Raw genomic sequence first — 24,331 nt, forward strand, 5'->3', positions numbered from 1 at the left:
TGACCGACACGTTTCCAGTAAATCATATTGGAAAATCTAGCGAGCTTTAGATAGAAGCTTCCACTCGACTTGTACCTTTTACTTTTAGGTAAGTTTTTTTTTTGTTTTTGTTTTTTGTTTTGTTTTACGTCCTATTAACAGCCAGGGTCATTTAAGGACGTGCCAGGTTTGGAGGTGGCGGAAAGCCGGAGTACCCGGAGAAAAACCACCGGCCTACGGTCAGTACCTGGCAACTGCCCTACGTAGGTTTCGAACTCGCAACCCAGTGGTGGAGGGCTAGTGTTAAAGTGTCGGTACACCTTAACCACTCGGCCACCGCGGCCCCTTTTTAGGTAAGACTTTTTATTGTTTTGCAATGAATCACATTTTCTTGTTAAGTGAACTTAAGTGATCGTAACTTTTTTTATAATGAAGGATAAGTATAACCAATGAAGATTAATGTAGGAACAAATATTAGCTTTCTATAATTCAAAAGATAATGTAATTATTCATCATTATAAGCGATTTATAATTTCGTATGTAAACATGTTTATTCTTTTAACGATAAACGATGTTTACAAATGTCCATTATTGTGTTTTACTATTGAAGACTATGTTTCCTGTGAAATACATATCGTTATCACCATAACATGTATTTATCTGAACTTAATAAATGAGATAGAAGTTTCCCCTCTATTTGTGCCTTTTACTTTTAGCACTAACCGGACACCAGGATATCAGTGGACCGCCCTGCTATATAATCCCAATCAGGGCACCCTAATGACAAACTTCAATTGTCAAAATCCAAGTTGTCCGCCTGTCGCCCATGCTGTTTTACGATCGGTCCCAAACTGCAATATGTATAACAAGGGACCAAGGGGAATTTACATACGAAATTTGAGAAAGATCCCTTTAGTACTTTCTGAAAATAGTGAGAACAAACATCAAATGTCAAAATCCAAGATGTCCGCCTTTCGGCCATGTTGTTTTCCGATCGGTTCCAAAATGCAGTATGTATAACTAGGGACCAAGATGTTAGTATCTGTCTGTAAAATCACTGTCAGACATCTCTGTGACACCACTGTCAGACCTCTCTGTAAGGTGTTGGTATGTGTCTGTAACATCACTGTCAGACCTCTCTGTAACATCACTGTCAGACCTCTCTGTAACATCACTGTCAGACCTCTCTGTAACATCACTGTCAGACCTCTCTGTAACATCACTGTCAGACCTCTCTGTAAGGTGTTGGTATGTGTCTGTAACATCACTGTCAGACCTCTCTGTAACATCACTGTCAGACCTCTCTGTAACATCACCGTCAGACCTCTCTGTAACATCACTGTCAGACCTCTCTGTAACATCACTGTCATACCTCTCTGTAACATCACTGTCAGACCTCTCTGTAACATCACTGTCAGACCTCTCTGTAAGGTGTTGGTATGTGTTGTATATACTTTTGTTCCAAAGTCATCACACTGTTGATAACAAATGGCCGCTATGTCAATCTGTCTTGTAGTGGACGGGACGAGAACAGCTGCTTCTATCCCAGAGTAGCCATAACAAGAAATATCTTTTAAAAAGATAAACGGCATAGTTTTAATGCCGCAAGTTATAATGTAAAATTCCTGGTGAAATAAATCAACGAACTAATGCGTTTCAGCACGGATAACAAAATTACATCAGTTTGAATCATTTTTGGTGATAATAAGACTGTATTTGAATCAGGAATATAAATTTATTAATGTGTCATTTGAAAAGATACATCCACTTTTTCAGCTTGCATTCTTAAAGTTTGTTTCGTTTTAACTGTATATCTGCATTTTGCATTTACCGCTACTGGCATTGATCAATCACATACTACATCTTGACCAGTAACGCCACCTGTCGCATCATATCCGGGCCCAAAAGAATATTATATGGCAATGCCGAAAAAATATTAGATGACCATCTCGATACATATTCTTATGCTTTTCAAATAATATATTGAATGCCACCACATGGAAACTGTGGTTCCTTTTAAGATAAACTCGCCATGACTGTCTTGGTTGGTGGTTGATGTCAAAGGTCAACTCGCCATGACTCTCTTGGTTGGTGGTCGATGTCTAAGGTCAACTCATCACGACGATCTTCCAAAGTGATTAGTATTTAAGACCATCTCGTCCTGGGGTCTTACCAGTTCTTTGAACTTGAATGGCTGCTCTGATTTGAAAACATATTTGGAATAATGAGGGAATCAACCTGTTCTAATTATCAATTTCTTCCCCAATGTCTCCCTACCCCACCAACATTCCACCCCAGTAACACCCCACCACACCAAAACAACCACCCAGTAAACACACCAACCTCACAAAAACCCCACCCACAAACACCACAACCACACACACCAACCCACCACAACCAACACCCCAACAACAAAAACAAACACCCCACCCCAGTAACACACCACCCCACCAACACCCCACCCCAGTAACACCCCACCACACCAACACCCCACCACACCAACACTCCACCCCACCAACACCCCACCACACCAACACTCCACCCCAGTAACACCCCACCAAACCAACCCCAGCACCACCACCAGTAACACCACCACCCGCCACCCAACCCCCACCCCAAACACCACCCAGTAACACCACCACACCACACCCACCCAACACCACAACAACCACCGTAAACCACACCCCAGTACCACACCCACCCCAGTAATAACCCACCACAACAACACACCATCCAGGACACACCACCCAGTAATAAAACACCCCCAACCAAACCCACCCCAGTAAAACAACCAAACACAGAACACTCCACCCAGTAAACCCCACACCACACAACCACACACACCCACCCAGTAAACCCCAACCCCACAACACCAACACCCCACCCCAGTAATAACCCACCACACCACCCCACCCCAGTAACAACCCAAAACCACACCAAACACCCACCCACTAACAAACCCACCCACACAACACACCACCAAACACCCACCCCAGTAAACCCAGACCCACTCCCCAGTAAACACCCCACCCCAGTAACACCCCACCCCAGTAATAACCCACCACAACAACACACCACCCCAGTAACACCCCACAACACCAACCCACCAGAAAAACACCCCACCACACCAACACTCCACCCCAGTAACACAAACAACCAAACCCCACATAAACCAAAAACCAAAACTCCAAAGTAAACAACCCACACCAAGTAACACCCAACCACAAACACCCACCCCAGTAAGAACCAACAAACAACACACACAATCCATAAACCCCCCCAAAAAAAACCACACAACACCAAAAACTCACCCAAAACAAAATAATAAACCACAAAAAAACAAACCACCCAGGAACAAAAAAAACAACCCCAGGAACAACAAAACCAAAAAACAAACGACCCACAAAAAACCAAAAACACAAAAAACAGTAAAAAAAAAAAACACAAAAACACCACACAAAAAAAAAAGTAACCCCCACCACAAAAACAAAACCACCCCAAAAAAAAAACCAACGAACACCCACAACAAACCCAGTAAAAAACACCCCAAAACAAAAAACAACCACCCAAGTAACAACCAACACACAAAACAAACACTCAAAACAAACAAAAAAAAAAAAAACATAAAAAAAACACCCAAGTAACAACCCCACACAACACAACACAACACCCAAGAACAACCACACAACAAAACAAACACACAAACCAGTAACACCCCACCACACACAACACACACCAGAATAACACCCCATCCACAAGTAAAACCCACACACACAACACACCACCCCAGTAATAACCCACCACAACAACACACCACCCCAGAAAACCCCACCAGTAACAAACCATAACCCCCCAACAAAAAAACAAAACCAACAAAAAAAAACAAAAAACAAACCAAAACACCAACACCCAAACCCAGTTACAACCCACCCCACCAACACCCCACCAACACCCCACCACACCAACACTCAACCCAGTAATGCCCCACCCCACCAATACCCCACCCCTATTACAACCTACCACACCAACATCCCACCACACCAACACTCCACCCCAGTAACACCCCACCACACCAACACTCCACCCCAGTAACACCCCACCACACCAACACTCCACCCCAGTAACACACCACCCCAGTAACACCCCACCCCAGTAACAGTCCACCCCAGTAACACAACACCCCAGTTACACAACACCCCAGTAACACCCCACCCCAGTAACACTCCACCCCAGTAACACAACACCCCAGTAACACAACACCCCAGTAACACAACACCCCAGTAACACAACACCACACCAACACCACACCAACACCCCAGTAACACAACACCCCAGTAACACTCCACCCCAGTAACACCCCGACCCACTAACACCCCCACCCCAGTATCACCCCACCCCAGTAACACCCCACACCCCAGCCCAGTATCACCCCACCCCATGAATCGTTGGAGGTTTACTAACAGTGTCACTTATCCAAACGCGCCAATAATATTTATCTGTCATGTTATTGGTATACGTATTACTTTCTAGGTACCAATGATCAATTGCTGACATTCAGTTATTCATAACATGTACACATAAAGGTCTTTACGAACGATTTATATGGACTGTCATAACTGAGGATGAGTGTACCACGTGACTCCCGAACTGACAATGGTGTTCATGGGGTCATATTTAATAATTCATGAGAACATCAATCACGCTGATGATACATGTCAAACTTTAACCTTCCCAGGAAAGAATGTAACCTTCCGCAGTACCTTCTTGTGAGGCATTCAACTTCAGACAATAATGATGGCACACTGGAAATACTGTCAAAAACTACCGGTACAAAGTAATTATTGTAAGAAACACACGACCTAGATCAATCGTATAGTATCATCAAAGCCAGAGGTAGATAATGATAGCGAGAGGTATTCCAGTGAATCCCTGTGACGTAATGATGGCTAGAGGTATTCAAATGAGACCCCGTGACGTAATGATAGCGAGAGGTATTCCAGTGAGTCCCTGTGACGTAATGATGGCGAGAGGTATTCCAGTGAGTCCCTGTGACGTAATGGTAGCGAGAGGTATTCCAATGAGTCCCTGTGACGTAATGATAGCGAGAGATATTCCAGTGAATCCCTGTGACGTAATGATAGCGAGAGGTATTCCAGTGAGTCCCTGTGACGTAATGATAGCGAGAGGTATTCCAGTGAATCCCTGTGACGTAATGATGGCGAGAGGTATTCCAGTGAGTCCCTGTGACGTAATGGTAGCGAGAGGTATTCCAGTGAATCCCTGTGACGTAATGATAGCGAGAGATATTCCAGTGAATCCCTGTGACGTAATGATGGCGAGAGGTATTCCAGTGAGTCCCTGTGACGTAATGGTAGCGAGAGGTATTCCAGTGAGTCCCTGTGACGTAATGATAGCGAGAGATATTCCAGTGAGTCCCTGTGACGTAATGATGGCGAGAGGTATTCCAGTGAGTCTCTGTGACGTAATGATAGCGAGAGGTATTCCAGTGAGTCCCTGTGACGTAATGATAGCGAGAGATATTCCAGTGAGTCCCTGTGACGTAATGATGGCGAGAGGTATTCCAGTGAGTCCCTGTGACGTAATGATGGCGAGAGGTATTCCAGTGAGTCCCTGTGACGTAATGATAGCGAGAGGTATTCCAGTGAGTCCCTGTGACGTAATGATAGCGAGAGGTATTCCAGTGAGTCCCTGTGACGTAATGATAGCGAGAGGTATTCCAGTGAGTCCATGTGACGTAATGATAGCGAGAGGTATTCCAGTGAGTCCCTGTGACGTAATGATAGCGAGAGGTATTCCAGTGAGTCTCTGTGACGTAATGATGGCGAGAGATATTCCAGTGAGTCCCTGTGACGTAATGGTAGCGAGAGGTATTCCAGTGAGTCCCTGTGACGTAATGATAGCGAGAGGTATTCCAGTGAGTCCCTGTGACGTAATGATAGCGAGAGGTATTCCAGTGAGTCCCTGTGACGTAATGATAGCGAGAGGTATTCCAGTGAATCCCTGTGACGTAATGATAGCGAGAGGTATTCCAGTGAGTCCATGTGACGTAATGATAGCGAGAGGTATTCCAGTGAGTCCATGTGACGTAATGATAGCGAGAGGTATTCCAGTGAGTCCCTGTGACGTAATGATAGCGAGAGGTATTCCAGTGAGTCTCTGTGACGTAATGATGGCGAGAGATATTCCAGTGAGTCCCTGTGACGTAATGATAGCGAGAGGTATTCCAGTGAATCCCTTGGTAACCAACATTACAATCAGAACACTACAATATGGCCACCAAACTATAGGGTAACCAACATTACAATACACTACAATATGTCCACCAAACTATAGGGTAACCAACATTACAATCAGAACACTACAACATGTCCAACAAACTATAGGGTAACCAACATTACAATCAGAACACTACAATATGTCCACCAAACTATAGGGTAACCAACATTACAATACACTACAATATGTCCACCAAACTATAGGGTAACCAACATTACAATCGGGACACTACAATATGTCCACCAAACTATAGGGTAACCACCATTACAATACACTACAATATGTCCACCAAACTATAGGGTAATCAACATAACAATACACTACAATATGTCCACCAAACTATAGGGTAACCAACATTACAATACACTACAATATGTCCACCAAACTATAGGGTAACCAACATTACAATACACTACAATATGTCCACCAAACTATAGGGTAACCAACATTACAATGCACTACGATATGTCCACCAAACTATAGGGTAACCAACATTACAATACACTACAATATGTCCACCAAACTATAAAGGTAACCAACATTACAATCAGAACACTACAATATGTCCACCAAACTATAGGGTAACCAACATTACAATCAGAACACTACAATATGTCCACCAAACTATAGGGTAACCAACATTACAATACACTACAATATGTCCACCAAACTATAGAGTAACCAACATTACAATACACTACAATATGTCCACCAAACTATAGGGTAACCACCATTACAATACACTACAATATGTCCACCAAACTATAGGGTAACCAACATTACAATACACTACAATATGTCCACCAAACTATAGGGTAACCAACATTACAATACACTACAATATGTCCACCAAACTATAGGGTAACCAATATTACAATACACTACAATATGTCTACCAAACTATAGGGTAACTAACATTACAATCAGAACACTACAATATGTCCACCAAACTATTAGGGTAGCTATCATTTCAATTAGAACACCACGATGAAACAGACTCCATTTTAAGATCGCATCCTATGTGATAATTGTGTACCTTTGTAACTCTAGCCTGTTATATTTTCTGTCATTAGTTTAACATTAAATCAGCATCCCCATGATTCCCACATTAAGTGGAATTGATGTTGAAATGAACATCTTGTATTTAATGACAGATGTTATTCAAGTCCGCATTTCGGAACGCGTCGTAACTTACAGTATCTTTCCGACATGAAATGTAGTGTTACACACGGGAGTTAGTATCAAACTCTCGTTAGATATCACAAGTAATTACCGCCATTACAAGTGAACGCCATTACATCAAAGTACTCAGCAGCCATGGCCGGACATATCTAACGGCCAATTACCGACATTAGTGAGCGGTATATAGCTAGTTTGATCAGAACCCATATTAACATTGTAATGGGACGATTTGATGTAGTTTTTTCCCCGTAGTTGTTCCTTTATAAGCTGTTGATGCTAATTACCGTTTGGCTATCACGCTGGGAAACATTGATACGATACTGACTGACTTACTGTTCCCATAATCGTGACATCCATTTCTATTTCTACTAACAATATCTGTTTCTCTTCAGTACAACTGTATGCATCACCATTAACTCGACAAGAAAGAGAAACAGTTTGGACAAAGTCTGGGTGTGGGACGAGTGGGTCTGTTGGGGAGGTGATACCTTATCAGGAACACACACCGTGTAAAAAACGTAGCCGCCCTCTCTTGTTTAATTCGTTTTTGTCTAAGAACTATGTTCTTAATAATTATGTGCAGTGAATACATATCCTTTATCAAATATCATGTCACTATTAATCATTCGATAGAAGTCCGTGTGGCAAGTTCAAGGACATTTAAAGTAAGATGAAAATCACTTACTCTGTAAGTGTAAAGACAAGTAAACGTGAGGTGAATGTCACTCTGTAAGTGTGAGGACAAGTAAACGTGAGGTGAAGGTCACTCTGTAAGTGCAAAGACAAGTAAACGTGAGGTGAAGGTCACTCTGTAAGTGTAAGGACAAGTAAACGTGAGGTGAAGGTCATTCTGTAAGTGTAAAGACAAGTAAACGTGAGGTGAAGGTCAATCTGTAAGTGAATAGACAATTTTAAAAAGGTGAGAAGTGATACTAGAACTCAGCCAATCGTCTATTGTCCAGGTAGGACGTAAATGTGAGAAGTAATACTAGAACTTAGCCAATCGCCTATTGTCTTGATAGGACCGTAAATGGTGAGAAATGATACTAGAACTTAACGTATTGTCTATTGTTTACGTCAAAACAAACTCACAGCTACGTGTAAATTTTATCTGTCATCTATAGTGTGTTAACCACTAATCAACTCCCCACTTCATTATTCAATTTTAATTATACCTCCGTGAAGTTGATTACTTATTCCTTATTCCTTATTCCATTACTTATTCGTTTACTCTTTACTAATACTTTAAATGGTTCAAAACTAATTATTAAGCATTCCCATCATCCAGTCGACCATTTCATTCCTTATCCATACCATATCATTGATTAAATTCCTTCATTACTTATTCGATTATCTCATTACTTATTCGATTCCTTCATTACTTATTCGATTTCTCTTTACTAATTAACACTTTAAATGGTTCAAAAATAATTATTAAGCATTCCCATCATCCAGTCGACCATTTCATTCCTTATCCATGCCTAATTTCTTCTTCAATTCCCCCATTACTTATTCGATTCCTTCATTACTTATTCGATTTCTCTTTACTAATTAACACTTTAAATGGTTCAAAACTAATTGTTAAGCATTCCCAGCATCCAGTCGACCATTTCATTCCTTATCCATACCTAATTTCTTCTTCAATTCCTTCATTACTTATTCGATTATCTCATTACTTATTCGATTCCTTCATTACTTATTCGATTTCTCTTTACTAATTAACACTTTAAATGGTTCAAAACGAATTAATAAGTATCCCCAATGCACATTACACCATTCCATTCCTTATCCATACATTATTACTTGTTCAATACCCCCATTACTTATTCGATTATCTCATTACTTATTCGATTCCTTCATTACTTATTCGATTATCTCATTACTTATTCGATTCCTTCATTACTTATTCGATTTCTCTTTACTAATTAACACTTTAAATGGTTCAAACCGAATTAATAAGTATCCCCAATGCACATTCCACCATTCCATTCCTTATCCATACATTATTACTTGTTCAATACCCCCATTACTTATTCGATTCTCTCATTACTTATTCGATTTTCTCATTACTTTTTCGATTTCTCTTTACTAATTAACACTTTAAATGGTTCAAAACGAATTATTAAGCATTCCCAATGCACATTCCACCATTCCATTCCTTATCCATACATTATTACTTGTTCAATACCCCCATTACTTATTCGATTATCTCATTACTTATTCGATTCTCTCATTACTTATTCGATTTTCTCATTACTTATTCGATTTCTCTTTACTAGTTAAACACTTTAAATGGTTCAAAACTAATTATTAAGCATTCCCATCATCCAGTCGACCATTTCATTCCTTATCCATACCTAATTTCTTCTTCAATTCCTTCATTACTTATTCGATTATCTCATTACTTATTCGATTCCTTCATTACTTATTCGATTTCTCTTTACTAATTAACACTTTAAATGGTTCAAAACTAATTATTAAGCATTCACATCATCCAGTCGACCATTTCATTTCTTATCCATACCTAATTTCTTCTTCAATTCCTTCATTACTTATTCGATTATCTCATTACTTATTCGATTCCTTCATTACTTTTTCGATTTCTCTTTACTAATTAACACTTTAAATGGTTCAAAACGAATTAATAAGTATCCCCAATGCACATTCCATTATTCCATTCCTTATCCATACATTATTACTTGTTCAATACCCCCATTACTTATTCGATTATCTCATTACTTATTCGATTCTCTCATTACTTATTCGATTTTCTCATTACTTATTCGATTTCTCTTTACTAATTAACACTTTAAATGGTTCAAAACTAATTATTAAGCATTCCCATCATCCAGTCGACCATTTCATTCCTTATCCATACCTAATTTCTTCTTCAATTCCTTCATTACTTATTCGATTATCTCATTACTTATTCGATTCCTTCATTACTTATTCGATTTCTCTTTACTAATTAACACTTTAAATGGTTCAAAACTAATTATTAAGCATTCACATCATCCAGTCGACCATTTCATTTCTTATCCATACCTAATTTCTTCTTCAATTCCTTCATTACTTATTCGATTATCTCATTACTTATTCGATTCCTTCATTACTTTTTCGATTTCTCTTTACTAATTAACACTTTAAATGGTTCAAAATGAATTAATAAGTATCCCCAATGCACATTCCATTATTCCATTCCTTATCCATACATTATTACTTGTTCAATACCCCCATTACTTATTCGATTATCTCATTACTTATTCGATTTCTCTTTACTAATTAACACTTTAAATGGTTCAAAACTTTTTATTAAGCATTCCCATCATCCAGTCGACCATTTCATTCCTTATCCATACCATATTACTTCTTCAATTCTCTCATTACTTATTCTATTTTCTCATTACTTATTCGATTTCTCTTTACTAATTAACACTTTAAATGGTTCAAAACTAATTATTAAGCATTCCCATCATCCAGTCGACCATTTCATTCCTTATCCATACCTAATTTCTTCTTCAATTCCTACATTACTTATTCGATTAACTCATTACTTATTCGATTCCTTAATTACTTATTCGATTATCTCATTACTTATTCGATTCTCTCATTACTTATTCGATTTTCTCATTACTTATTCGATTTCTCTTTACTAATTAACACTTTAAATGGTTCAAAACTAATTATTAAGCATTCACATCATCCAGTCGACCATTTCATTTCTTATCCATGCCTAATTTCTTCTTCAATTCCCCCATTACTTATTCGATTCCTTCATTACTTATTCGATTTCTCTTTACTAATTAACACTTTAAATGGTTCAAAACTAATTATTAAGCATTCCCATCATCCAGTCGACCATTTCATTCCTTATCCATGCCTAATTTCTTCTTCAATTCCCGCATTACTTATTCGATTCCTTCATTACTTATTCGATTTCTCTTTACTAATTAACACTTTAAATGATTCAAAACTAATTAATAAGCATTCACAATGCACATTCCACCATTCCATTCCTTATCCATACATTATTACTTGTTCAATACCCCCATTACTTATTCGATTCTCTCATTACTTATTCGATTTTCTCATTACTTTTTCGATTTCTCTTTACTAATTAACACTTTAAATGGTTCAAAACGAATTAATAAGTATCCCCAATGCACATTCCATTATTCCATTCCTTATCCATACATTATTACTTGTTCAATACCCCCATTACTTATTCGATTATCTCATTACTTATTCGATTTCTCTTTACTAATTAACACTTTAAATGGTTCAAAACTTTTTATTAAGCATTCCCATCATCCAGTTGACCATTTCATTCCTTACCATACCATATTACTTCTTCAATTCCCCCATTACTTATTCGATTCCTTCATTACTTATTCGATTTCTCTTTACTAATTAACACCTTAAATGATTCAAAACTAATTATTAAGCATTCCCATCATCCAGTCGACCATTTCATTCCTTATCCATACCTTACTACTTCTTCAATTCTTTCATTACTTATTCGTTTCTCTCATTACTTATGTTATCAAAATATTTATGTCTTGTATATTATTGTCATAGCATCTTTTTGTATAGTCTTCAAAAATACCATTTCAATAAACGCTTGAGTCCTTGTATGGTTAGGTATAGACATTAAATGACATATGTTGTTTCCATATGTTCCGTATACAATGCAATATCTGTGTGTTCTTGGACTAGTAATTCATATTTTTAGTGTTTCTTAATGATATTGGAACATTGTTGACATGAGAATTACCTGCTAGTTTAGGTTTTCAATATCTATTAAACTTTGCTGTACCAGAAAAAACAAAACAAAACAAAACAAAAGAAAAAAACACATGAAATTACATTACATATGTATATACATAAACAAGATGTTTAATTTACCGCTCAAATATTTAATAATAATATTTAATGTATATACAAACATTTGCTAAAAAGCATGCGCTATCACCACATCGCTTTTACTTTCGCCGTTATTTTTTTATACCTTTTATTTAACTATTCATACAATCTCTAGATCAACTAAGATGTTTCCTAATGTATAACAATAGGCCTTCGGCGGATTAATTATCGACCATGGGCAAGGGACCATTAACACAATCATACCAACTGTGTTCGTTGTTTATTTACTGTACTTGTGTAACTGTTCCATATCCTATGTCTATATGTGATCATTTTTAATAAACACGTACCCGTGGCTTGATCAGATTGCTCAAACGATTAGAAAATTATCTTGTTTGTACTGTAGGTATTACTACTTGACCATATTTAACTGCACTGAACCGATTGAAATTTTTATGGCTATTGAATTTGGTATTTTGTTGCAATTAAAATGAGATTCCATATATGAAGAGATGGAAAAGGGTATCAATAATATAATGGTGTTTTATGAAATTAATCTCACTTTAATTGCATCAAAAAATCACATTTAAAAACCACAAAAATATCCATCAGTTCAGTGCAGATAACCGTCATTGGAATTATGTTAAAGGTAAAAGTGTAACAGAATTTTAATTATCTATGAAAGACAGAAAAAGTACTATTAAAATAAAGTACCATATAAGAAAGGAAAGGTTAGCAATAAGATATCACTACTAACATAGCTAATATATAAATACTAAGGCTAAAAAATAGAAAGTAATAAAAAAACAAACAAAAAAAAACACCACAACGCCTGCCTTGGTTGGTATCGAACAGATACCCTTGTCCACACGAGGAAATGATGTAACCACTACACCACTCCATCTTTACAATTTCGAAAAGGTAAAAAAATATCATACTGATAAAACTGAAATATAAACAGTCGCCGCGCGCGCATACTGTGAAGTAAACATTTAGGCCTAAAGAAGACTATGGCAGACGAACTGCAGGTCAGTGAAAATAAGTTATGTCTTAATTTATGTCATGGCCCTGTGGGCTATTTTAATTTATAATTTTAGCTAATATGCATGGTTTATCAAACACGTTTACAGTTACAGTTTTACTCAACATTTTGATTTTGAAGCATTTTAATGGTACACGTGATAGGATACGATTTCGCTCTCCCTCTCCTCCAACTGTCTGTTCACTTGTCAGCAGGGAAGTGTATATTTGAGACATATGCACTGTCCTGTTTTGGAAGAACAAAGGATAATAGTAATATCGCTACATTGCATCACGTGAAATATATATTTTTTCCAACTATCGTTGTGTCAACTAAGCAATGTCTTTAAATCAATGAAGAGTTCGTTACAATATTTAAAGCATTTACTTGGATCATATGGAGATAACAACACTGTACAAAGGCCTGTCATTGCAGTTGCAGCATCATCATTTCATTCATTCTCGGTATTTCTTAATATTTCATGATGGGTCCAGGGGTACTACCCGCGGGAAAAAAAATAGAGCAGGTATATGCAAAACCATGACCCCCCCCCCCCCCCCCAAATAATCCGCAAGTGGTAATATAGCTTATCTTAATTTTATTTTATTTCTGATCTGCATCTTTTAGATGCTGCACAGCTTTTGTACCACAGGGGAACCTATAACACATGGATATTTTGTGACGGAGCCACTGGTTTGCTAATCACACAACGATAATCGGGTTGTTTTCTATTTACAGTTTACAGTTTATTCACATATTTATAAGTTCCATTTAAAAGTCACTTTCACACGCTGTCCCATCCTCACTCCTTTGTCCCAGCCTCACTCCTCTGTCCCATCCTCACTCCTCTGTCCCACCCTCACTCCTCTGTCCCACCCTCACTCCTTTGTCCCAGCCTCACTCCTCTGTCCCATTCTCACTCCTCTGTCCCCACTCCTCTGTCCCATCCTCACTGTCCCATCCTCACTCCTCTATCCCATCCTCACTCCTCTGTCCCATCCTCACTCCTCTGTCCCACCCTCACTCCTCTGTCCCATCCTCACTCCTCTGTCCCACCCTCACTCCTCTGTCCCACCCTCACTCCTCTGTCCCACCCTCACTCCTCTGTCCCACCCTCACTCCTCTGTCCCACCCTCACTCCTCTGTCACACCCTCACTCCTCTGTCCCACCCTCACTCTTCTGTCCCATCCTCACTCCTCTGTCCCACCCTCACTCCTCTGTCCCACCCTCACTCCTCTGTCCCACCCTCACTCCTCTGTCCCATCCTCACTCATCTGTCCCACCCTCACTCCTCTGTCCCACCCTCACTCCTCTGTCCCACCCTCACTCTTCTGTCCCATCCTCACTCCTCTGTCCCACCCTCACTCCTCTGTCCCACCCTCACTCCTCTGTCCCATCCTCACTCCTCTGTCCCACCCTCACTCCTCTGTCCCATCCTCACTCCTCTGTCCCATCCTCACTCCTCTGTCCCATCCTCACTCCTCTGTCCCACCCTCACTCCTCTGTCCCATCCTCACTCCTCTGTCCCATCCTCACTCCTCTGTCCCACCCTCACTCCTCTGTCCCACCCTCACTCTTCTGTCCCACCCTCACATGTATACATGCCAGTCTGTTTCTCTCCCCTTACTCTGTCGCTGCCCCTCATCAAATTTATCACCCTGTCACAATTTTATTCAGGGTTACAGTAGGACTAAGCCTAACTATTGAAGGAATAATGTTTCAAAGGGACGTCTGATTAAGCCAGTAGGTCGAACAAGTCATTTAATGGTTGTAGTTTTCTTGTAATTATATGTATCAATCTCGCTAATATTGCAAAATAAGATTTGGGGAAATGAAGTTTTATTTTTCAAACATCTTTCCAGTCATTTTACATAGGCGTATATTGATCGAGTTCATAAGTGGGCGAATTAAATAGGGAAGCTTCTAATCTTACAGTTATTTTATAGCTAATATATATGTAATCTATTTTAAAGCCATATACTCCCGAACAACCTAAACTTCTAGTTGCACACGTGTATTAATGGCAATCCAAGATGCTCATTCACGCTCTCCTAACATTAAATTGACCACTGGCCTGGACGCTTGACCGGGGGAGTCCTTATGACATCAGCGTATAAAAATAACACGCCGCATGTATATTTATAGCGTGATTTGTCAAGGAGAACGAGGCTATAACAACGTGCGCTGAACATAAATGAACGTATTAACAGAATATTTGCGTAATACCCAGGTAACTGAACAAAATAAGCAAACATAGTTTACATTTAAATACTTAATTTTAAAATATAGCAATATGCATACAACAAAACATCTATAAAATCTTCGATGGATGAAGTTCGTAATGTTCAAAAGCTAACCAGCAATCCAATAGACGTCCGAAAAATTCGGAATTCGAGTCTATTCCTTCCTTTTTCTTCTCTTATTTAGTTCCAATGAATCATTTCTTTCTGAAGGAATTACTCGGATTTTGCCAATTCCACACACTTTTGAGTCTTTTTTTTTTTTGGCAGAATCTGTCATTTTGTATGGACTGTAAAACCCGCCGTTGCATTGTGGGACTAATTTTCAGAGAAACTTGGTCCGGCAGCTAGTTATTATTTTTGGGAATTCCCCGTATACTTTCATAAATATACATTTTCTTTCAGTTTCTGATTCACGATAATCTGTTAGGTATGTATCAAGACCGAAAAAATGTAAAAAGGTCCAAATGTTAAAGGGACAATTTAGTCAAGCATGTTTTTTTTTTTATAATTCAGACAGAAACGATAAAACATATATCCAGACAAAAACATTTGCGGTCAATAACTATCTCTATGTAACCAATGTCCTTTATGGTCAGTTTTAAGTTTAGGGAAAGCCCACGTCAAATATAGCTATGCTCCAAATATAGTGCAACTTGTTGCGCCCTCTGGCGGAAACAGACTTGGTTGTAAGTGACGACACGGTAGATCCGACGTATACTTATTTCTTTGGATTTCGATTTAACAACATGCGTGTATGGCAAGCCAAGTTGTCATTTATTCGCGGAGCAATGTTGATCCAGTATTTTACCAAATTATATAAGATATCTTATATGTTTATGAGATATCTTATTTAAAGTTTATAAGATATCTTATATAATATATAAGACATCTCATTTAATTGTCTTTATAAGATATCTTATATAATATATAAGATATCTTATATACTTTATAAGATATCTTATATCTTTAATGATATATCTTATATAGTATATAAGATATCTTATTAACAAATATATATAAGATATCTCATAAAGTAATTAAAGTGTTAATTAGTAAAGAGAAATCGAATAAGTAATGAGAAAATCGAATAAGTAATGAGAGAATCGAATAAGTAATGGGGGTATTGAACAAGTAATAATGTATGGATAAGGAATGGAATGGTGGAATGTGCATTGTGAATGCTTATTAATTAGTTTTGAACCATTTAAAGTGTTAATTAGTAAAGAGAAATCGAATAAGTAATGAGAAAATCGAATAAGTAATGAGATAATCGAATAAGTAATGGGGGTATTGAACAAGTAATAATGTATGGATAAGGAATGGAATAATGGAATGTGCATTGTGAATGCTTATTAATTAGTTTTGAACCATTTAAAGTGTTAATTAGTAAAGAGAAATCGAATAAGTAATGAGAAAATCGAATAAGTAATGGGGGTATTGAACAAGTAATAATGTATGGATAAGAAATGGAATGGTGGAATGTGCATTGTGAATGCTTATTAATTAGTTTTGAACCATTTAAAGTGTTAAGTAGTAAAGAGAAAATCGAATAAGTAATGAGAGAATCGAATAAGTAATGGGGGTATTGAACAAGTAATAATGTATGGATAAGGAATGGAATGGTGGAATGTGCATTGTGAATGCTTATTAATTAGTTTTGAACCATTTAAAGTGTTAATTAGTAAAGAGAAATCGAATAAGTAATGAGAAGATCGAATAAGTAATGAGATAATCGAATAAGTAATGGGGGTATTGAACAAGTAATAATGTATGGATAAGGAATGGAATGGTGGAATGTGCATTGTGAATGCTTATTAATTAGTGTTGAACCATTTAAAGTGTTAATTAGTAAAGAGAAATCGAATAAGTAATGAGAAAATCGAATAAGTAATGAGAGAATCGAATAAGTAATGGGGGTATTGAACAAGTAATAATGTATGGATAAGAAATGGAATGGTGGAATGTGCATTGTGAATGCTTATTAATTAGTTTTGAACCATTTAAAGTGTTAATTAGTAAAGAGAAATCGAATAAGTAATGAGAAAATCGAATAAGTAATGGGGGTATTGAACAAGTAATAATGTATGGATAAGGAATGGAATGGTGGAATGTGCATTGTGAATGCTTATTGATTAGTTTTGAATCATTTAAAGTGTTAATTTGTAAAGAGAAATCGAATAAGTAATGAGAAAATCGAATAAGTAATGGGGGTATTGAACAAGTAATAATGTATGGATAAGGAATGGAATGGTGGAATGTGCATTGTGAATGCTTATTAATTAGTTTTGAACCATTTAAAGTGTTAATTTGTAAAGAGAAATCGAATAAGTAATGGAATAAGGAATAAGGAATAAGTAATCAACTTCACGGAGGTTTTAATTATAACTACTGCCGTCTGTTGGCGCCGTGGCCTTGAACAAGGCACGTGCTGCTTAGGTTTGTATGTTATGTATAGACTTCAATGTATTACTTTAAGAAATAAAAGGCAGCTTTGTATTGTACAAAGCGCGCACTCATAAATATTTAGGAAACAAAATCCCACATGGCGTCGACGGCCAGCAATGTAAGTAACTTCAGACTGGGATCATTACCAAAAAGATCACGGTTGGTTGAGCAAGGTCTGCTTTTATTTAAATATGGATAAACTTATTGAATACCTTACCCTATTCTTATTTACAAAACGCCATATGTATTTGAAGCAGTTTATTGCTTTAGCAGACAAAAAAAAACCTAAGACTGGCCCCAAATGAAAGGTCAAGGGTCACTTTGGAATAGTATTTTTGTCCCTCGTCTCTTTAATTGAAGATACAGATACATAGGATTTGTCATTTGTCTGCACGTGTTGCCGTACTTCGTATACAAAGATATACCCGGTTTCAAACTCGATGTCTTTTTTCACCCATGGCAATTTCATCGTCAAAGATACAGGCAAAAGTGCTGATAAAACGCGATTGTTTTCCTTGGTGATACGTCATCTAAATCAAACAGTTTAACTAAATAATATTGTTAAATACTGAAATAAGGTCTAAAACTTTATTACTTTATTTGAACGTGTTACGTCATCACACTTCCGGCTAATCTACATCTGGTGTACATGCTCAAGGAATGTGCAATTTGATAGGTACATGTAGCATTATTAGTGAGTTACGTAATTATATAATAGAACGTTTTTGTCGTTCTGGAATAAATAACAAAACCACAATTCGTACTTATGCTGGTTAGTCATGGACGATGTTGATCCTGACTTACGCAGATGTACCCAGTAAGAGATATTTCTATTTTTTTTTTTACCTCTGTCCCCGCTAGTGACACCTAATTAGACGGGAATACGTCGTATCACAGTGAAATACCTGTCTCAAAACGGTTCACAAAGTGTTATCCATGGGTACGACTCGCTCACTTCGTTTGTCTTTCTGCGTCGCCATTTACGTGATTCACGACAGCGGAAATCACACGAGAAATAGAGGGGGAGTAATGTTAAAGGGAAATCACACGAGAAATAGAGGGGAAGTAACCATAACTAGTTACACACCGGAGTGTGTTATGTCTGGGGAAACCTTCAGTTCAATTATCTAGTACATCGACAACAATTTCCTCAGAAATACCTGAAATTAGACCATTTTAAAAACATTTACATTTTTTATAAACAGCCAAGTTTTTTATACATCTAATTTACCTTGATCGAAATAAAGATAACTATATATGATACAAAATATCGGTTCAGTTGCCTATTAAGCTCAAAATCTGTATAATTCAATTTATCATCATTTATCGTTTGCGCAGACAATCTTTTAAATTAGACTACGCATTCCAGAGTAAGTATCGATGATGTTTGTGATGGTGTATTACCATTGGCGGAGTCTGCCACGTACGGGTAGTGATTACACAGATACGTGTACCATTTATATCTATTTGGAGCTGAAGATTTAATCCACAACCTGATAATTACTCGGCTGGCTATGTTCCAGTCCTACACAATGTTTGTAAATCAGATGAAGCAGGTGAGTCGTTCACTATACAGTGATATGTGATATTTCAAACCACCAGCGACTATCGTTTCCATTACTTCCGTACAACTATGGGTAGCCAAGGCAGACTTTCTTCCGGGAATACAGTATCGTTTTTGACGGAGAACGTATTTCGAATGTAAATAAGATCGTTCGTTTTTTAGAATCACTGGAACTTAACGTAAATGCTACATACAATAATTATTTATTTAATTAGAACATATCATAATCACTCCGTCTTATGATTAAAATATGGGTCGACCCTTGATCAATATGTTCTATGCTGGTAAAAGCGCAAGAGTATATCAACGTTACTATGGAGACTGAGTGGTCCAAGCGCTCCGTTACTATGGAGACTGAGTGGCCCAGGTACTAGTACATTACGCTCGTTACTATGGAGACTGAGTGGTCCATGTACTGGTGTATCTCGCCCCGTTACTATGGAGACTGAGTGGTCCATGTACTGGTGTATCTCGCCCCGTTACTATGGAGACTGAGTGGTCCATGTACTGGTGTATCTCGCCCCGTTACTATGGAGACTGAGTGGTCCATGTACTGGTGTATCTCGCCCCGTTACTATGGAGACTGAGTGGTCCATGTACTTGTCTCTCAAGCCTGTTACCCAGTACTATGGAGTCCACGTATAGGTGTTTTAAGCCACAATCGTGAATGACAGTCATGGCAATGCCAGACTTGTGGACAGGAGCATTGTCCTGATGGAATAACACATCTTTAGTGAGCTTTCCGTGGCGCTGGGGTAAAATGATGGACCCATGTTTCATCCATAGTGACAAATCTCTGAAGAAAGTTGACAGGATCTTCCTCAAAAAGTTTAAGATTAGCACGCGATGTGCGCTGGTTCTGCTTCTGATCAACTGTCAGAAGTCTTGGTACCCATCGGGCCGAAAGCTTTCTCATTGCAAGATCATCGATCAAAATGGAATGTACTCTTTCCTATGAAATGCCAACTCTACTGGCTATATATCTTTCTGTGACTCGTCTGTCAGCCATAAAAAAATCATGAACTTTATTTACCATTTCTGGGGTTTCAACATTGACAGGCCTTCCAGGACGGGGGGGGGGGGGGGGGGGGGGGTGGATTCATCCTCAAGGCTCTGTCGGCCCACCTTTCCACCGTAGCATATGAAGGGGACATCTTTCCCCTGTGTTGCTACCATATCATTATGGATATCCTTAGGTGTTAAACCTTTTGCATGCAACTGTTAGATCACTGCTCTTTCACCGATTTTGTCCATATTGCAAAAGCCGCTTGTCTTGTTTTCTTTAGAGTGTTATCTCGTCGATATAAACTAACCAAATGAGACTGGTCCGTGGATACACTGCCCTATATTGTCAGAGAATAGTAGGACTTCAAAAGAATGTCATTGGGTACCTCCTTCAATACGAGGCTCATAACATATCATTCAGTCATCGTACTATGGAGACAAAGTGGCCCGCGTATGGCTGAGCCATGCCCCGTTGCTATGGAGACTGAGTGGTCCACGTGTTCGTGTTTCACTCCCCGAAACTATGGGAACTGTGTAGTTTACATACGGGTTTTAGTTTTGGTGTTAAGTTTTATTTTGTTTAACGTCCTATTAACAGCCAGGGTCATTTAAGGACGTGCCAGGTTTGGAAGAGGAGGAAAGCAGGAGTACTAGGAGAAAAACCACCGGCCTACGATCAGTACCTGGCAATTGCCCCACGTAGGTTTCGAACGCGCAACCCAGAGATGGAGGGCTAGCGATAAATTGTCGGAAACCCTTAACCACTCGGCAACCGCGGTCCCTACATACTACCTACGAGTGTTTCACGCCCTGTTACTATGGGGACTGTGTAGTCCGTGTACGGGTGTTTCACGCCCTGTTACTATGGGGACTGTGTAGTCCGTGTACGGGTGTTTCACGTCCTGTTACTATGGGGACTGTGTAGTCCGTGTACGGGTGTTTCACGTCCTGTTACTATGGGGACTGTGTAGTCCGTGTACGGGTGTTTGACGCCCTGTTACTATGGGGACTGTGTAGTCCGTGTACGGGTGTTTCACGTCCTGTTACTATGGGGACTGTGTAGTCCGTGTACGGGTGTTTGACACCCTGTTACTATGGGGACTGTGTAGTCCGTGTACGGGTGTTTCACGTCCTGTTACTATGGGGACTGTGTAGTACGTGTACGGGTGTTTCACGTCCTGTTACTATGGGGACTGTGTAGTACGTGTACGGGTGTTTCACGTCCTGTTACTATGGGGACTGTGTAGTCCGTGTACGGGTGTTTCACGTCCTGTTACTATGGGGACTGTGTAGTCCGTGTACGGGTGTTTCACGTCCTGTTACTATGGGGACTGTATGGTACGTGAACGGGTGTTTCACGCCCTGTTACTATGGGGACTGTGTAGTCCGTGTACGGGTGTTTCACGTCCTGTTACTATGGGGACTGTGTAGTCCGTGTACGGGTGTTTCACGCCCTGTTACTATGGGGACTGTGTAGTCCGTGTACGACTGTTTCACGTCCTGTTACTATGGGGACTGTGTAGTCCGTGTACGGGTGTTTCACGTCCTGTTACTATGGGGACTGTGTAGTCCGTGTACGGGTGTTTGATACCCTGTTACTATGGGGACTGTGTAGTACGTGTACGGGTGTTTCACGCTCTGTTACTATGGGGACTGTGTAGTCCGTGTACGGGTGTTTCACGCCCTGTTGCTATAGGGACTGTGTATTTCGTGTACGGGTGTTTCACGCCCTGTTGCTCCCCTTATCTTTATCACTAGTTTATTGTAGACTTGACAGAGTAATTACGTGTTTATTACCTTACTATATGTACACCGTACCGTTTTCCCACTGTCCTGTCTAGATATAGAGCTGGCGCAGTTCTACATATAGGTCAAACTAACAATCAGAGCATACGATGTCTCGTGAATTTTGAATGTTAGTTTTTTTTTGACATAGCCGTATAATTTTCTTTTTGCTCCGGATATGACGCGACAGGTGGCGCTACTGGTCAAGATGAAGTATGTGATTGGTCAATGTAAAGGTAAATGCAAAATGCAGATATGCAGTTAAAAACGAAACAAAGTTTAGATTGAATGCAGAATGAATCTTTTCAAATGACACATTAATTAAATTATATTCCCGATTCAATTGCAGTCTTATTATCACCAAAAATGATTCAAACTTATATAATTTTGTTACCCGTGCTGAAACGCATTAGATTGTTAATTAATTCAGAGACTTATATACTAGAGTATATAGATCTCTGATTTATTTCACCAGCAGTTTTACATTATAACCACCGGCATTAAAACTATGCCGTTTATCTTTTTTAAAGATATTTCTTGTTGAATTTGCATACGTTTATCGAATATAATTATTTACAATGGTAAAGAATATCTATACATCATGTATCATAAATGCCCGAGTTTAGATGACAAATGTATAAGATGGTCTTAAAATCAGTGGTATTATCGAAACATTCTATGCTAACTTAACACAATCATAAATTGGCACACCAATGACGGATGACTATGGAGTCGACTATGAAGACAAACGTTCGCTTGACCATATGAGAGGTGATTACACCTACGCCATTGGTCAACCACTAAATGCTATTTCCGGTCCTGTAATGGTAGCCGCACTTCTGCTGATATGTATTTTACGACAAGTGAGTTCATTATATTTAACTAATGATCCGTGCAGAGGAATACATGGCTATTCTACCATCAACAAACGATCAGGTATTGTTTTCGGATGTGGCGGTTTCCGGCGGTTATTATAACTAGTCCTTCCAGAAGGTCAGTTGGCAGCCATCTCTGTGACCTTCAAACAGAGACACGCCAGTCGTATATGACACGTGTAAAATTTCACATACGGGTACTAGCATTTTTCAAATGCGATGATGCGTCAACTTCTTTGTAGATCTAATAGTATAGAAGTAAAGGTCTACGAGATTATTTATAACCCAAACTGTTAACATATATAGATCGTACCATGTGGCACCGATTTGTTTTGTTATGTCCACCGTCCATAGTTAAAGACGGGAGAGAGGCCAACAGGAGGCTTTCATCGTAGACCACCAAAATCTTATCCAAACAGCACGGAATGTTCGAGTGTTTTTGTTGAAACGAATCAAGACATATAAACATGATACATAAAAACCCATTGCAAACCACATGTTAACAACACATCACCATAACACAGTACGTCGTGACGAAACCGGAAGTATCACACAACAGCCAACATGGCGGAATATTCCTGGTGACAGGCCGAAGGACCACTCGAAACTTCCAGGGCGTGGATAACAAAATGGTGCCGAGGAGATGTGTATCGTGATCACAGATGGCTATCTGGGTGTTGTAATTGAATAAGAATCACGATATAACTAGACGGTACAGTTCCACACTAAAGGGAAAATATTTTCCGTTATCAAGTTTCGAACCATATTTAAAAAAGCTCTTTCTCGACCTGAATCCGCGTATGTAATACAGTTTGTATTTTGATAGTAAAAAGTAACTCTCTCAAATATTTGTCGTTTAAAGGAATCGACTGGGCGTTGTAACCGATGTACAGAAACTTGTTAACTCTGACTACTTAAACAAAATGTAATCATTAAGGGGTGTTACACATTGTGTAGCTAAGAAATTGGTGCCTTCTCTAAAAACTCTAAAATGGTATGGATAGTGGACGCCGTGTAGAGTTGTTTTTCGATTGATTTATGTGTTATTTAGTAAACAATTGGTACACCGAT

At 38.7% G+C, this 24,331-nt stretch overlaps 1 protein-coding gene across 1 annotated transcript in view; it reads right to left on the bottom strand.

The window, feature by feature from the left end:
• The window catches only part of LOC117331332 (sarcospan-like), a 40,194-nt gene that overhangs the window by 13,185 nt on the left and 2,678 nt on the right, over window positions 1-24,331 (bottom strand). The window lies entirely within an intron of this gene.

Source organism: Pecten maximus, chromosome 7, assembly GCF_902652985.1.
Source record: "Pecten maximus chromosome 7, xPecMax1.1, whole genome shotgun sequence".
Classification (NCBI taxonomy): domain Eukaryota; kingdom Metazoa; phylum Mollusca; class Bivalvia; order Pectinida; family Pectinidae; genus Pecten; species Pecten maximus.